General features: G+C 39.2%; 1 protein-coding gene and 41 non-coding genes across 42 annotated transcripts in view; 1 reads left to right on the top strand and 41 right to left on the bottom strand.

Moving 5' to 3' along the window:
- LOC149085827 (sodium/potassium/calcium exchanger 3-like) overlaps nucleotides 1-13,425 on the top strand; it is a 164,455-nt gene that overhangs the window by 39,889 nt on the left and 111,141 nt on the right. The window lies entirely within an intron of this gene.
- Nucleotides 149-221, bottom strand: TRNAR-UCG (transfer RNA arginine (anticodon UCG)). The gene has a single exon. It is a non-coding gene; the product is annotated as a tRNA-Arg (tRNA).
- Nucleotides 420-492, bottom strand: TRNAR-UCG (transfer RNA arginine (anticodon UCG)). The gene has a single exon. It is a non-coding gene; the product is annotated as a tRNA-Arg (tRNA).
- TRNAR-UCG (transfer RNA arginine (anticodon UCG)) lies at nucleotides 677-749 on the bottom strand. The gene has a single exon. It is a non-coding gene; the product is annotated as a tRNA-Arg (tRNA).
- On the bottom strand, nucleotides 934-1,006 carry TRNAR-UCG (transfer RNA arginine (anticodon UCG)). Its single transcript has one exon. It is a non-coding gene; the product is annotated as a tRNA-Arg (tRNA).
- On the bottom strand, nucleotides 1,191-1,263 carry TRNAR-UCG (transfer RNA arginine (anticodon UCG)). The gene has a single exon. It is a non-coding gene; the product is annotated as a tRNA-Arg (tRNA).
- On the bottom strand, nucleotides 1,719-1,791 carry TRNAR-UCG (transfer RNA arginine (anticodon UCG)). The gene has a single exon. It is a non-coding gene; the product is annotated as a tRNA-Arg (tRNA).
- On the bottom strand, nucleotides 1,987-2,059 carry TRNAR-UCG (transfer RNA arginine (anticodon UCG)). The gene has a single exon. It is a non-coding gene; the product is annotated as a tRNA-Arg (tRNA).
- On the bottom strand, nucleotides 2,258-2,330 carry TRNAR-UCG (transfer RNA arginine (anticodon UCG)). Its single transcript has one exon. It is a non-coding gene; the product is annotated as a tRNA-Arg (tRNA).
- On the bottom strand, nucleotides 2,515-2,587 carry TRNAR-UCG (transfer RNA arginine (anticodon UCG)). Its single transcript has one exon. It is a non-coding gene; the product is annotated as a tRNA-Arg (tRNA).
- On the bottom strand, nucleotides 2,772-2,844 carry TRNAR-UCG (transfer RNA arginine (anticodon UCG)). The gene has a single exon. It is a non-coding gene; the product is annotated as a tRNA-Arg (tRNA).
- On the bottom strand, nucleotides 3,040-3,112 carry TRNAR-UCG (transfer RNA arginine (anticodon UCG)). Its single transcript has one exon. It is a non-coding gene; the product is annotated as a tRNA-Arg (tRNA).
- On the bottom strand, nucleotides 3,297-3,369 carry TRNAR-UCG (transfer RNA arginine (anticodon UCG)). Its single transcript has one exon. It is a non-coding gene; the product is annotated as a tRNA-Arg (tRNA).
- TRNAR-UCG (transfer RNA arginine (anticodon UCG)) lies at nucleotides 3,825-3,897 on the bottom strand. Its single transcript has one exon. It is a non-coding gene; the product is annotated as a tRNA-Arg (tRNA).
- TRNAR-UCG (transfer RNA arginine (anticodon UCG)) lies at nucleotides 4,093-4,165 on the bottom strand. The gene has a single exon. It is a non-coding gene; the product is annotated as a tRNA-Arg (tRNA).
- On the bottom strand, nucleotides 4,364-4,436 carry TRNAR-UCG (transfer RNA arginine (anticodon UCG)). The gene has a single exon. It is a non-coding gene; the product is annotated as a tRNA-Arg (tRNA).
- On the bottom strand, nucleotides 4,635-4,707 carry TRNAR-UCG (transfer RNA arginine (anticodon UCG)). Its single transcript has one exon. It is a non-coding gene; the product is annotated as a tRNA-Arg (tRNA).
- On the bottom strand, nucleotides 4,892-4,964 carry TRNAR-UCG (transfer RNA arginine (anticodon UCG)). Its single transcript has one exon. It is a non-coding gene; the product is annotated as a tRNA-Arg (tRNA).
- Nucleotides 5,149-5,221, bottom strand: TRNAR-UCG (transfer RNA arginine (anticodon UCG)). The gene has a single exon. It is a non-coding gene; the product is annotated as a tRNA-Arg (tRNA).
- TRNAR-UCG (transfer RNA arginine (anticodon UCG)) lies at nucleotides 5,673-5,745 on the bottom strand. The gene has a single exon. It is a non-coding gene; the product is annotated as a tRNA-Arg (tRNA).
- On the bottom strand, nucleotides 6,212-6,284 carry TRNAR-UCG (transfer RNA arginine (anticodon UCG)). The gene has a single exon. It is a non-coding gene; the product is annotated as a tRNA-Arg (tRNA).
- Nucleotides 6,480-6,552, bottom strand: TRNAR-UCG (transfer RNA arginine (anticodon UCG)). The gene has a single exon. It is a non-coding gene; the product is annotated as a tRNA-Arg (tRNA).
- On the bottom strand, nucleotides 6,751-6,823 carry TRNAR-UCG (transfer RNA arginine (anticodon UCG)). The gene has a single exon. It is a non-coding gene; the product is annotated as a tRNA-Arg (tRNA).
- TRNAR-UCG (transfer RNA arginine (anticodon UCG)) lies at nucleotides 7,008-7,080 on the bottom strand. Its single transcript has one exon. It is a non-coding gene; the product is annotated as a tRNA-Arg (tRNA).
- TRNAR-UCG (transfer RNA arginine (anticodon UCG)) lies at nucleotides 7,265-7,337 on the bottom strand. The gene has a single exon. It is a non-coding gene; the product is annotated as a tRNA-Arg (tRNA).
- TRNAR-UCG (transfer RNA arginine (anticodon UCG)) lies at nucleotides 7,522-7,594 on the bottom strand. The gene has a single exon. It is a non-coding gene; the product is annotated as a tRNA-Arg (tRNA).
- TRNAR-UCG (transfer RNA arginine (anticodon UCG)) lies at nucleotides 8,039-8,111 on the bottom strand. Its single transcript has one exon. It is a non-coding gene; the product is annotated as a tRNA-Arg (tRNA).
- On the bottom strand, nucleotides 8,296-8,368 carry TRNAR-UCG (transfer RNA arginine (anticodon UCG)). The gene has a single exon. It is a non-coding gene; the product is annotated as a tRNA-Arg (tRNA).
- On the bottom strand, nucleotides 8,553-8,625 carry TRNAR-UCG (transfer RNA arginine (anticodon UCG)). The gene has a single exon. It is a non-coding gene; the product is annotated as a tRNA-Arg (tRNA).
- Nucleotides 8,821-8,893, bottom strand: TRNAR-UCG (transfer RNA arginine (anticodon UCG)). The gene has a single exon. It is a non-coding gene; the product is annotated as a tRNA-Arg (tRNA).
- TRNAR-UCG (transfer RNA arginine (anticodon UCG)) lies at nucleotides 9,078-9,150 on the bottom strand. Its single transcript has one exon. It is a non-coding gene; the product is annotated as a tRNA-Arg (tRNA).
- TRNAR-UCG (transfer RNA arginine (anticodon UCG)) lies at nucleotides 9,326-9,398 on the bottom strand. Its single transcript has one exon. It is a non-coding gene; the product is annotated as a tRNA-Arg (tRNA).
- Nucleotides 9,583-9,655, bottom strand: TRNAR-UCG (transfer RNA arginine (anticodon UCG)). The gene has a single exon. It is a non-coding gene; the product is annotated as a tRNA-Arg (tRNA).
- On the bottom strand, nucleotides 9,851-9,923 carry TRNAR-UCG (transfer RNA arginine (anticodon UCG)). The gene has a single exon. It is a non-coding gene; the product is annotated as a tRNA-Arg (tRNA).
- Nucleotides 10,390-10,463, bottom strand: TRNAR-UCG (transfer RNA arginine (anticodon UCG)). The gene has a single exon. It is a non-coding gene; the product is annotated as a tRNA-Arg (tRNA).
- Nucleotides 11,187-11,259, bottom strand: TRNAR-UCG (transfer RNA arginine (anticodon UCG)). Its single transcript has one exon. It is a non-coding gene; the product is annotated as a tRNA-Arg (tRNA).
- TRNAR-UCG (transfer RNA arginine (anticodon UCG)) lies at nucleotides 11,444-11,516 on the bottom strand. Its single transcript has one exon. It is a non-coding gene; the product is annotated as a tRNA-Arg (tRNA).
- Nucleotides 11,712-11,784, bottom strand: TRNAR-UCG (transfer RNA arginine (anticodon UCG)). Its single transcript has one exon. It is a non-coding gene; the product is annotated as a tRNA-Arg (tRNA).
- TRNAR-UCG (transfer RNA arginine (anticodon UCG)) lies at nucleotides 11,960-12,032 on the bottom strand. Its single transcript has one exon. It is a non-coding gene; the product is annotated as a tRNA-Arg (tRNA).
- On the bottom strand, nucleotides 12,217-12,289 carry TRNAR-UCG (transfer RNA arginine (anticodon UCG)). The gene has a single exon. It is a non-coding gene; the product is annotated as a tRNA-Arg (tRNA).
- TRNAR-UCG (transfer RNA arginine (anticodon UCG)) lies at nucleotides 13,024-13,096 on the bottom strand. The gene has a single exon. It is a non-coding gene; the product is annotated as a tRNA-Arg (tRNA).
- TRNAR-UCG (transfer RNA arginine (anticodon UCG)) lies at nucleotides 13,281-13,353 on the bottom strand. Its single transcript has one exon. It is a non-coding gene; the product is annotated as a tRNA-Arg (tRNA).

Genomic DNA, 13,425 nt, shown 5'->3' with positions numbered 1-13,425 from the left:
GAGCTCGAACGGTGGATTCTGAGAATTATTTCTCTATAATTCCTGAGTCATACTTTATGTAAGGTGTTGCATGGCCTTCTTAAGAAAACGTTAAAATTAAGTAAACGAGATTGACGAAACGAGCTTTACTTTTTCAATATATGTATTGCGTCCACGACAGGACTCGAACCTGCAATCTTCTGATTCGAAGTCAGACGCCTTATCCATTAGGCCACGTGGACACGTTCAACATGCGTTCAACATCTGATTCCTAATTAGTGATAAATGCGAGCTCGAATACTGTATTAACAGAATTCTTTCTCTATAGTTCCTGAGTGATGCTCTCTCTATGACGGTGTTTCATATCCTTCATTAGTAAACGTAAGAATTAAGAAAACAAAATTAGCAAAATGAAATTCACTGTTTTATTATATATATTCCGTCCACGACAGGACTCGAACCTGCAATCTTCTGATTCGAAGTCAGACGCCTTATCCATTAGGCCACTTGGACACGTTCAACATCTGATTCCTAATTAGTGATAAATCCGAGCTCGGACGCTGGATTCAGTGAATTTTTTCTCTATAATTCCTGAGTCATACTTTATGTCAGGTGTTGCATGGCCTTCTTAAGAAAACGTTGAAATTGAGAAAACGAGATTAACGAAACGAGCGTTACTTTCTTAATACATATATTCCGTCCACGACAGGACTCGAACCTGCGATCTTCTGATTCGAAGTCAGACGCCTTATCCATTAGGCCACGTGGACACGTTCAACATCTGATTCCTAATTAGTGATAAATCCGAGCTCGGACGCTGGATTCAGTGAATTTTTTCTCTATAATTCCTGAGTCATACTTTATGTCAGGTGTTGCATGGCCTTCTTAAGAAAACGTTGAAATTGAGAAAACGAGATTAACGAAACGAGCGTTACTTTCTTAATACATATATTCCATCCACGACAGGACTCGAACCTGCAATCTTCTGATTCGAAGTCAGACGCCTTATCCATTAGGTTACGTGGACACGTTCAACATCTGATTCCTAATTAGTGATAAATCCGAGCTCGGACGCTGGATTCAGTGAATTTTTTCTCTATAATTCCTGAGTCATACTTTATGTCAGGTGTTGCATGGCCTTCTTAAGAAAACGTTAAAATTGAGAAAACGAGATTAACGAAACGAGCGTTACTTTTTTAATACGTATATTCCGTCCACGACAGGACTCGAACCAGCAATCTTCTGATTCGAAGTCAGACGCCTCATCCATTAGGCCACGTGGACACGTTCAACATCTGATTCCTAACTAGTGATAAATGCGAGCTCGAATGCTGTATTAATAGAATTCTTTCTCTATAGTTCCTAAGTGATGCTCTCTCTATGACGGTGTTTCATATCCTTCATTAGTAAACGTAAGAATTAAGAAAACAAAATTAGCAAAATGAAATTCACTGTTTTATTATATATATTACGTCCACGACAGTACTCGAACCTGCCAACTTTTAATTCAAAGTCAGACGCCTTATCCATTAAGCCGCGGGGACACCCACAAAACACATTCAACATCTGATTCCTAATTAGTAATAAATCCGACCTCGACCCCTGGATTCTGAGAATTATTTCTCTATAATTCCTGAGTCATACTTTATGTAAGATGCTGCATGGCCTTCTTAAGAAAACGTTAAAATTGAGAAAACGAGATTAACGAAACGAGCGTTACTTTTTTAATACATATATTCCGTCCACGACAGGACTCGAACCTGCAATCTTCTGATTCGAAGTCAGACGCCTTATCCATTAGGCCACGTGGACACGTTCAACATTCGTTCAACATCTGATTCCTAATTAGTGATAAATCCGAGCTCGAACGGTGGATTCTGAGAATTATTTCTCTATAATTCCTGAGTCATACTTTATGTAAGGTGTTGCATGGCCTTCTTAAGAAAACGTTAAAATTAAGTAAACGAGATTGACGAAACGAGCTTTACTTTTTCAATATATGTATTGCGTCCACGACAGGACTCGAACCTGCAATCTTCCGATTCGAAGTCAGACGCCTTATCCATTAGGCCACGTGGACACGTTCAACATTCGTTAAACATCTGATTCCTAATTAGTGATAAATCCGAGCTCGAATGCTGTATTAACAGAATTCTTTCTCTATAGTTCCTGAGTGATGCTCTCTCTATGACGGTGTTTCATATCCTTCATTAGTAAACGTAAGAATTAAGAAAACAAAATTAGCAAAATGAAATTCACTGTTTTATTATATATATTACGTCCACGACAGCACTCGAACCTGCAATCTTCTGATTCGAAGTCAGACGCCTTATCCATTAGGCCACGTGGACACGTTCAACATCTGATTCCTAATTAGTGATAAATCCGAGCTCGGACGCTGGATTCAGTGAATTTTTTCTCTATAATTCCTGAGTCATACTTCATGTCAGGTGTTGCATGGCCTTCTTAAGAAAACGTTAAAATTGAGAAAACGAGATTAACGAAACGACCGTTACTTTCTTAATACATATATTCCGTCCACGACAGGACTCGAACCTGCAATCTTCTGATTCGAAGTCAGACGCCTTATCCATTAGGCCACGTGGACACGTTCAACATCAGATTCCCAATAAGTGATAAATCCGAGCTCGGACGCTGGATTCAGTGAATTTTTTCTCTATAATTCCTGAGTCATACTTTATGTCAGGTGTTGCATGGCCTTCTTAAGAAAACGTTGAAATTGAGAAAACGAGATTAACGAAACGAGCGTTACTTTCTTAATACATATATTCCGTCCACGACAGGACTCGAACCTGCGATCTTCTGATTCGAAGTCAGACGCCTTATCCATTAGGCCACGTGGACACGTTCAACATTCGTTCAACATCTGATTCCTAATTAGTGATAAATCCGAGCTCGAACGGTGGATTCTGAGAATTATTTCTCTATAATTCCTGAGTCATACTTTATGTAAGGTGTTGCATGGCCTTCTTAAGAAAACGTTAAAATTGAGAAAACGAGATTAACGAAACGACCGTTACTTTCTTAATACATATATTCCGTCCACGACAGGACTCGAACCTGCAATCTTCTGATTCGAAGTCGGACGCCTTATCCATTAGGCCACGTGGACACGTTCAACCTCTGATTCCTAATTAGTGATAAATCCGAGCTCGGACGCTGGATTCAGTGAATTTTTTCTCTATAATTCCTGAGTCATACTTTATGTCAGGTGTTGCATGGCCTTCTTAAGAAAACGTTGAAATTGAGAAAACGAGATTAACGAAACGAGCGTTACTTTCTTAATACATATATTCCGTCCACGACAGGACTCGAACCTGCGATCTTCTGATTCGAAGTCAGACGCCTTATCCATTAGGCCACGTGGACACGTTCAACATCTGATTCCTAACTAGTGATAAATGCGAGCTCGAATGCTGTATTAATAGAATTCTTTCTCTATAGTTCCTAAGTGATGCTCTCTCTATGACGGTGTTTCATATCCTTCCTTAGTAAACGTAAGAATTAAGAAAACAAAATTAGCAAAATGAAATTCACTGTTTTATTATATATATTACGTCCACGAGAGTACTCGAACCTGCCAACTTTTAATTCAAAGTCAGACGCCTTATCCGTTAAGCCGCGGGGACACCCACGAAACACATTCAACATCTGATTCCTAATTAGTAATAAATCCGACCTCGACCCCTGGATTCTGAGAATTATTTCTCTATAATTCCTGAGTCATACTTTATGTAAGATGCTGCATGGCCTTCTTAAGAAAACGTTAAAATTGAGAAAACGAGATTAACGAAACGAGCGTTACTTTTTTAATACATATATTCCGTCCACGACAGGACTCGAACCTGCAATCTTCTGATTCGAAGTCAGACGCCTTATCCATTAGGACACGTGGACACGTTCAACATTCGTTCAACATCTGATTCCTAATTAGTGATAAATCCGAGCTCGAACGGTGGATTCTGAGAATTATTTCTCTATAATTCCTGAGTCATACTTTATGTAAGGTGTTGCATGGCCTTCTTAAGAAAACGTTAAAATTAAGTAAACGAGATTGACGAAACGAGCTTTACTTTTTCAATATATGTATTGCGTCCACGACAGGACTCGAACCTGCAATCTTCCGATTCGAAGTCAGACGCCTTATCCATTAGGCCACGTGGACACGTTCAACATTCGTTAAACATCTGATTCCTAATTAGTGATAAATCCGAGCTCGAACGGTGGATTCTGAGAATTATTTCTCTATAGTTCCTGAGTGATGCTCTCTCTATGACGGTGTTTCATATCCTTCATTAGTAAACGTAAGAATTAAGAAAACAAAATTAGCAAAATGAAATTCACTGTTTTATTATATATATTACGTCCACGACAGGACTCGAACCTGCAATCTTCTGATTCGAAGTCAGACGCCTTATCCATTAGGCCACGTGGACACGTTCAACATGCGTTCAACATCTGATTCCTAATTAGTGATAAATGCGAGCTCGAATGCTGTATTAACAGAATTCTTTCTCTATAGTTCCTGAGTGATGCTCTCTCTATGACGGTGTTTCATATCCTTCATTAGTAAACGTAAGAATTAAGAAAACAAAATTAGCAAAATGAAATTCACTGTTTTATTATATATATTACGTCCACGACAGCACTCGAACCTGCAATCTTCTGATTCGAAGTCAGACGCCTTATCCATTAGGCCACGTGGACACGTTCAACATCTGATTCCTAATTAGTGATAAATCCGAGCTCGGACGCTGGATTCAGTGAATTTTTTCTCTATAATTCCTGAGTCATACTTCATGTCAGGTGTTGCATGGCCTTCTTAAGAAAACGTTAAAATTGAGAAAACGAGATTAACGAAACGACCGTTACTTTCTTAATACATATATTCCGTCCACGACAGGACTCGAACCTGCAATCTTCTGATTCGAAGTCAGACGCCTTATCCATTAGGCCACGTGGACACGTTCAACATCAGATTCCTAATAAGTGATAAATCCGAGCTCGGACGCTGGATTCAGTGAATTTTTTCTCTATAATTCCTGAGTCATACTTTATGTCAGGTGTTGCATGGCCTTCTTAAGAAAACGTTGAAATTGAGAAAACGAGATTAACGAAACGAGCGTTACTTTCTTAATACATATATTCCGTCCACGACAGGACTCGAACCTGCGATCTTCTGATTCGAAGTCAGACGCCTTATCCATTAGGCCACGTGGACACGTTCAACATCAGATTCCTAATTAGTGATAAATCCGAGCTCGGACGCTGGATTCAGTGAATTTTTTCTCTATAATTCCTGAGTCATACTTTATGTCAGGTGTTGCATGGCCTTCTTAAGAAAACGTTGAAATTGAGAAAACGAGATTAACGAAACGAGCGTTACTTTTTTAATACATATATTCCGTCCACGACAGGACTCGAACGTGCAAACTTCTAATTCAAAGTCAGACGCCTTATCCATTAAGCCACGGGGACACCAACAAAACACGTTCAACATCTGATTCCTAATTAGTAATAAATCCGACCTCGAACGATGGATTCTGAGAATTATTTTCTATAATTCCTGAGTCATTCTTTATGTAAGGTGTTGCATGGCCTTCTTAAGAAAACGTTAAAATTGAGAAAACGAGATTAACGAAACGAGCGTTACTTTTTTAATACATATATTCCGTCCACGACAGGACTCGAACCAGCAATCTTCTGATTCGAAGTCAGACGCCTCATCCATTAGGCCACGTGGACACGTTCATCATGCGTTCAACATCTGATTCCTAACTAGTGATAAATGCGAGCTCGAATGCTGTATTAATAGAATTCTTTCTCTATAGTTCCTAAGTGATGCTCTCTCTATGACGGTGTTTCATATCCTTCCTTAGTAAACGTAAGAATTAAGAAAACAAAATTAGCAAAATGAAATTCACTGTTTTATTATATATATTACGTCCACGAGAGTACTCGAACCTGCCAACTTTTAATTCAAAGTCAGACGCCTTATCCGTTAAGCCGCGGGGACACCCACGAAACACATTCAACATCTGATTCCTAATTAGTAATAAATCCGACCTCGACCCCTGGATTCTGAGAATTATTTCTCTATAATTCCTGAGTCATACTTTATGTAAGATGCTGCATGGCCTTCTTAAGAAAACGTTAAAATTGAGAAAACGAGATTAACGAAACGCGCGTTACTTTTTTAATACATATATTCCGTCCACGACAGGACTCGAACCTGCAATCTTCTGATTCGAAGTCAGACGCCTTATCCATTAGGCCACGTGGACACGTTCAACATTCGTTCAACATCTGATTCCTAATTAGTGATAAATCCGAGCTCGAACGGTGGATTCTGAGAATTATTTCTCTATAATTCCTGAGTCATACTTTATGTAAGGTGTTGCATGGCCTTCTTAAGAAAACGTTAAAATTAAGTAAACGAGATTGACGAAACGAGCTTTACTTTTTCAATATATGTATTGCGTCCACGACAGGACTCGAACCTGCAATCTTCTGATTCGAAGTCAGACGCCTTATCCATTAGGCCACGTGGACACGTTCAACATGCGTTCAACATCTGATTCCTAATTAGTGATAAATGCGAGCTCGAATGCTGTATTAACAGAATTCTTTCTCTATAGTTCCTGAGTGATGCTCTCTCTATGACGGTGTTTCATATCCTTCATTAGTAAACGTAAGAATTAAGAAAACAAAATTAGCAAAATGAAATTCACTGTTTTATTATATATATTCCGTCCACGACAGGACTCGAACCTGCAATCTTCTGATTCGAAGTCAGACGCCTTATCCATTAGGCCACGTGGACACGTTCAACATCTGATTCCTAATTAGTGATAAATCCGAGCTCGGACGCTGGATTCAGTGAATTTTTTCTCTATAATTCCTGAGTCATACTTCATGTCAGGTGTTGCATGGCCTTCTTAAGAAAACGTTAAAATTGAGAAAACGAGATTAACGAAACGACCGTTACTTTCTTAATACATATATTCCGTCCACGACAGGACTCGAACCTGCAATCTTCTGATTCGAAGTCAGACGCCTTATCCATTAGGCCACTTGGACACGTTCAACATCTGATTCCTAATTAGTGATAAATCCGAGCTCGGACGCTGGATTCAGTGAATTTTTTCTCTATAATTCCTGAGTCATACTTTATGTCAGGTGTTGCATGGCCTTCTTAAGAAAACGTTGAAATTGAGAAAACGAGATTAACGAAACGAGCGTTACTTTCTTAATACATATATTCCGTCCACGACAGGACTCGAACCTGCGATCTTCTGATTCGAAGTCAGACGCCTTATCCATTAGGTTACGTGGACACGTTCAACATCTGATTCCTAATTAGTGATAAATCCGAGCTCGGACGCTGGATTCAGTGAATTTTTTCTCTATAATTCCTGAGTCATACTTTATGTCAGGTGTTGCATGGCCTTCTTAAGAAAACGTTGAAATTGAGAAAACGAGATTAACGAAACGAGCGTTACTTTCTTAATACATATATTCCATCCACGACAGGACTCGAACCTGCAATCTTCTGATTCGAAGTCAGACGCCTTATCCATTAGGTTACGTGGACACGTTCAACATCTGATTCCTAATTAGTGATAAATCCGAGCTCGGACGCTGGATTCAGTGAATTTTTTCTCTATAATTCCTGAGTCATACTTTATGTCAGGTGTTGCATGGCCTTCTTAAGAAAACGTTAAAATTGAGAAAACGAGATTAACGAAACGAGCGTTACTTTTTTAATACGTATATTCCGTCCATGACAGGAATCGAACCAGCAATCTTCTGATTCGAAGTCAGACGCCTCATCCATTAGGCCACGTGGACACGTTCAACATCTGATTCCTAACTAGTGATAAATGCGAGCTCGAATGCTGTATTAATAGAATTCTTTCTCTATAGTTCCTAAGTGATGCTCTCTCTATGACGGTGTTTCATATCCTTCATTAGTAAACGTAAGAATTAAGAAAACAAAATTAGCAAAATGAAATTCACTGTTTTATTATATATATTACGTCCACGACAGCACTCGAACCTGCAATCTTCTGATTCGAAGTCAGACGCCTTATCCATTAGGCCACGTGGACACGTTCAACATCTGATTCCTAATTAGTGATAAATCCGAGCTCGGACGCTGGATTCAGTGAATTTTTTCTCTATAATTCCTGAGTCATACTTTATGTCAGGTGTTGCATGGCCTTCTTAAGAAAACGTTGAAATTGAGAAAACGAGATTAACGAAACGAGCGTTACTTTCTTAATACATATATTCCGTCCACGACAGGACTCGAACCTGCGATCTTCTGATTCGAAGTCAGACGTCTTATCCATTAGGCCACGTGGACACGTTCAACATCTGATTCCTAATTAGTGATAAATCCGAGCTCGGACGCTGGATTCAGTGAATTTTTTCTCTATAATTCCTGAGTCATACTTTATGTCAGGTGTTGCATGGCCTTCTTAAGAAAACGTTGAAATTGAGAAAACGAGATTAACGAAACGAGCGTTACTTTCTTAATACATATATTCCGTCCACGACAGGACTCGAACCTGCAATTTTCTGATTCGAAGTCAGACGCCTTATCCATTAGGCCACGTGGACACGTTCAACACGCGTTCAACATCTGATTCCTAATTAGTGATAAATCCGACATCGAACGGTGGATTCTGAGAATTATTTCTCTATAATTCCTGAGTCATACTTTATGTAAGGTGTTGCATGGCCTTCTTAAGAAAACGTTAAAATTGAGAAAACGAAATTAACGAAACGAGCGTTACTTTTGTAATATGTATATTCCGTCAACGACAGGACTCGAACCTGCAATCTTCCGATTCGAAGTCAGACGCCTTATCCATTAGGCCACGTTGACACGTTCAACATCTGATTCCTAATTAGTTATAAATCCGAGCTCGGACGTTTGATTCAGAGAATTTTTTCTCTATAATTCCGGAGTCATATTTTATGTAAGGTGTTGCATGGCCTTCTTAAGAAAACGTTAAAATTAAGAAAACGAGATTGACGGAACGAGCTTTACTTTTTCATTATATGTATTGCGTCCACGGCAGGACTCGAACCTGCAATCTTCTGATTCGAAGTCAGACGCCTCATCCATAAGGCCACGCGGACCCGTTCAACATCTGATTCCTAATTAGTGATAAATCCGAGCTCGGACGCTGGATTCAACGAATTTTTTCTCTATAATTTCTGAGTCATACTTTATGTCACGTGTTGTATGGCCTTCTTAAGAAAACGTTAAAATTGAGAAAACGAAACGAGCGTTACTTTTTTAATACATATATTCCGTCCACGACAGGACTCGAACCTGCAATCTTCTGATTCGAAGTCAGACGCCTTATCCATAAGGCCACGTGGACACGTTCAACATCTGATTCCTAATTAGTGATAAATCCGAGCTCGGACGCTGGATTCTGAGAATTATTTCTCTATAATTCCTGAGTCATACTTTATGTAAGGTGTTGCATGGCCTTCTTAAGAAAACGTTAAAATTGAGAAAACGAGATTAACGAAACGAGCGTTACTTTTTTAATACATATATTCCTTCCACGGCAGGATTCGAACCTGCAATCTTCTGAAACGAAGTCAGACGCCTTATCCATTAGGCCACGTGGACACGTTTAACAAGCGTTCAACATCTGATTCCTAATTAGTGATAAATCCGAGCTCGGACGCTTGATTCTGAGAATTATTTCTCTATAATTCCTGAGTCATACTTTATGTCACGTGTTGTATGGCCTTCTTAAGAAAACGTTAAAATTGAGAAAACGAGATTAACGAAACGAGCGTTACTTTTTTAATACATATATTCCGTCCACGACAGGACTCGAACCTGCAATCTTCTGATTCGAAGTCAGACGCCGTATCCATTAGGCCACGTGGACACGTTCAACATGCGTTCAACATCTGATTCCTAACTAGTGATAAATGCGAGCTCGAATGCTGTATTGACAGAATTCTTTCTCTATAGTTCCTGAGTGATGCTCTCTCTATGACGGTGTTTGATATCCTTCATTAGTAAACGTAAGAATAAGGAAAACAAAATTAGCAAAACGAAATTCACTGTTTTATTATATATATTACGTCCACGACAGGACTCGAACCTGCAAACTTCTAATTCAAAGTCAGACGTCTTATCCATTAAGCCACGGGGACACCCACAAAACACGTGTAACATCTGATTCCTAATTAGTAATAAATCCGACCTCGAACGGTGGATTCTGAGAATTATTTCTCTATAATTCCTGAGTCATACTTTATGTCAGGTGTTGCATGGCCTTCTTAAGAAAACGTTAAAATTGAGAAAACGAGATTAACGAAACGACCGTTACTTTCTTAATACATATATTCCGTCCACGACAGGACTCGAAACCTGCAATCTTCTGATTCGAAGTCAGACGCCTTATCCATTAGACCACGTGGACACGTTCAACATCTGATTCCTAATTAGTGATAAATCCGAGCTCGGACGCTGGATTCAGTGAATTTTTTCTCTATAATTCCTGAGTCATACTTTATGTCAGGTGTTGCATGGCCTTCTTAAGAAAACGTTAAAATTGAGAAAACGAGAGTAACGAAACGAGCGTTACTTTTTTAATACATATATTCCGTCCACGACAGGACTCAAACCTGCAATCTTCTGATTCGAAGTCAGACGCCTTATCCATTAGGACACGTGAACACGTTCAACATGCGTTCAACATCTGATTCCTAATTAGTGATAAATGCGAGCTCGAATGCTGTATTAATAGAATTCTTTCTCTATAGTTCCTAAGTGATGCTCTCTCTATGACGGTGTTTCATATCCTTCATTAGTAAACGTAAGAATTAAGAAAACAAAATTAGCAAAATGAAATTCACTGTTTTATTATATATATTACGTCCACGACAGGACTCGAACCTGCAATCTTCTGATTTGAAGCCAGACGCCTTATCCATTAGGCCACGTGGACACGTTCAATACACGTTCAACATCTGATTCCTAATTAGTTATAAATCCGAGCTCGGACGTTTGATTCAGAGAATTTTTTCTCTATAATTCCTGAGTCATATTTTATGTAAGGTGTTGCATGGCCTTCTTAAGAATACGTTAAAATTAAGAAAACGAGATTAACGAAACGACCGTTACTTTCTTAATACATATATTCCGTCCACGACAGGACTCGAACCTGCAATCTTCTGATTCGAAGTCAGACGCCTTATCCATTAGGCCACGTGGACACGTTCAACATCTGATTCCTAATTAGTGATAAATCCGAGCTCGGACGCTGGATTCAGTGAATTTTTTCTCTATAATTCCTGAGTGATACTTTATGTCAGGTGTTGCATGGCCTTCTTAAGAAAACGTTGAAATTGAGAAAACGAGATTAACGAAACGAGCGTTACTTTCTTAATACATATATTCCGTCCACGACAGGACTCGAACCTGCAATCTTCTGATTCGAAGTCAGACGCCTTATCCATTAGGCCACGTGGACACGTTCAACACACGTTCAACATCTGATTCCTAATTAGTGATAAATCCGACATCGAACGGTGGATTCTGAGAATTATTTCTCTATAATTCCTGAGTCATACTTTATGTAAGGTGTTGCATGGCCTTCTTAAGAAAACGTTAAAATTAAGAAAACGAGATTGACGGAACGAGCTTTACTTTTTCATTATATGTATTGCGTCCACGGCAGGACTTGAACCTGCAATCTTCTGATTCGAAGTCAGACGCCTCATCCATAAGGCCACGCGGACCCGTTCAACATCTGATTCCTAATTAGTGATAAATCCGAGCTCGGACGCTGGATTCAACGAATTTTTTCTCTATAATTTCTGAGTCATACTTTATGTCACGTGTTGTATGGCCTTCTTAAGAAAACGTTAAAATTGAGAAAACGAAACGAGCGTTATTTTTTTAATACATATATTCCGTCCACGACAGGACTCGAACCTGCAATCTTCTGATTCGAAGTCAGACGCCTTATCCATAAGGCCACGTGGACACGTTCAACATCTGATTCCTAATTAGTGATAAATCCGAGCTCGGACGCTGGATTCTGAGAATTATTTCTCTATAATTCCTGAGTCATACTTTATGTAAGGTGTTGCATGGCCTTCTTAAGAAAACGTTAAAATTGAGAAAACGAGATTAACGAAACGAGCGTTACTTTTTTAATACATATATTCCTTCCACGGCAGGATTCGAACCTGCAATCTTCTGAAACGAAGTCAGACGCCTTATCCATTAGGCCACGTGGACACGTTTAACAAGCGTTCAACATCTGATTCCTAATTAGTGATAAATCCGAGCTCGGACGCTTGATTCAGAGAATTATTTCTCTATAATTCCTGAGTCATACTTTATGTAAGGTGTTGCATGGCCTTCTTAAGAAAACGTTAAAATTGAGAAAACGAGATTAACGAAACGAGCGTTACTTTTTTAATACATATATTCCGTCCACGACAGGACTCGAATCTGCAATCTTCTGATTCGAAGTCAGACGCCTTATCCATTAGGACACGTGAACACGTTCAACATGCGTTCAACATCTGATTCCTAATTAGTGATAAATGCGAGCTCGAATGCTGTATTAATAGAATTCTTTCTCTATAGTTCCTAAGTGATGCTCTCTCTATGACGGTGTTTCATATCCTTCATTAGTAAACGTAAGAATTAAGAAAACAAAATTAGCAAAATGAAATTCACTGTTTTATTATATATATTACGTCCACGACAGGACTCGAACCTGCAATCTTCTGATTTGAAGCCAGACGCCTTATCCATTAGGCCACGTGGACACGTTCAATACACGTTCAACATCTGATTCCTAATTAGTTATAAATCCGAGCTCGGACGTTTGATTCAGAGAATTTTTTCTCTATAATTCCTGAGTCATATTTTATGTAAGGTGTTGCATGGCCTTCTTAAGAATACGTTAAAATTAAGAAAACGAGATTAACGAAACGACCGTTACTTTCTTAATACATATATTCCGTCCACGACAGGACTCGAACCTGCAATCTTCTGATTCGAAGTCAGACGCCTTATCCATTAGGCCACGTGGACACGTTCAACATCTGATTCCTAATTAGTGATAAATCCGAGCTCGGACGCTGGATTCAGTGAATTTTTTCTCTATAATTCCTGAGTGATACTTTATGTCAGGTGTTGCATGGCCTTCTTAAGAAAACGTTGAAATTGAGAAAACGAGATTAACGAAACGAGCGTTACTTTCTTAATACATATATTCCGTCCACGACAGGACTCGAACCTGCAATCTTCTGATTCGAAGTCAGACGCCTTATCCATTAGGCCACGTGGACACGTTCAACACACGTTCAACATCTGATTCCTAATTAGTGATAAATCCGACATCGAACGGTGGATTCTGAGAA

The sequence above is a fragment of the Pholcus phalangioides genome, unplaced genomic scaffold (assembly GCF_987345545.1).
Source record: "Pholcus phalangioides strain wild (caught in Gottingen) unplaced genomic scaffold, Ppha-v1.0 ptg000005l_1, whole genome shotgun sequence".
NCBI lineage: Eukaryota > Metazoa > Arthropoda > Arachnida > Araneae > Pholcidae > Pholcus > Pholcus phalangioides.
Note: the sequence above shows the minus strand (reverse complement) of the source record. Positions and strands in the feature narration are given on the sequence as shown.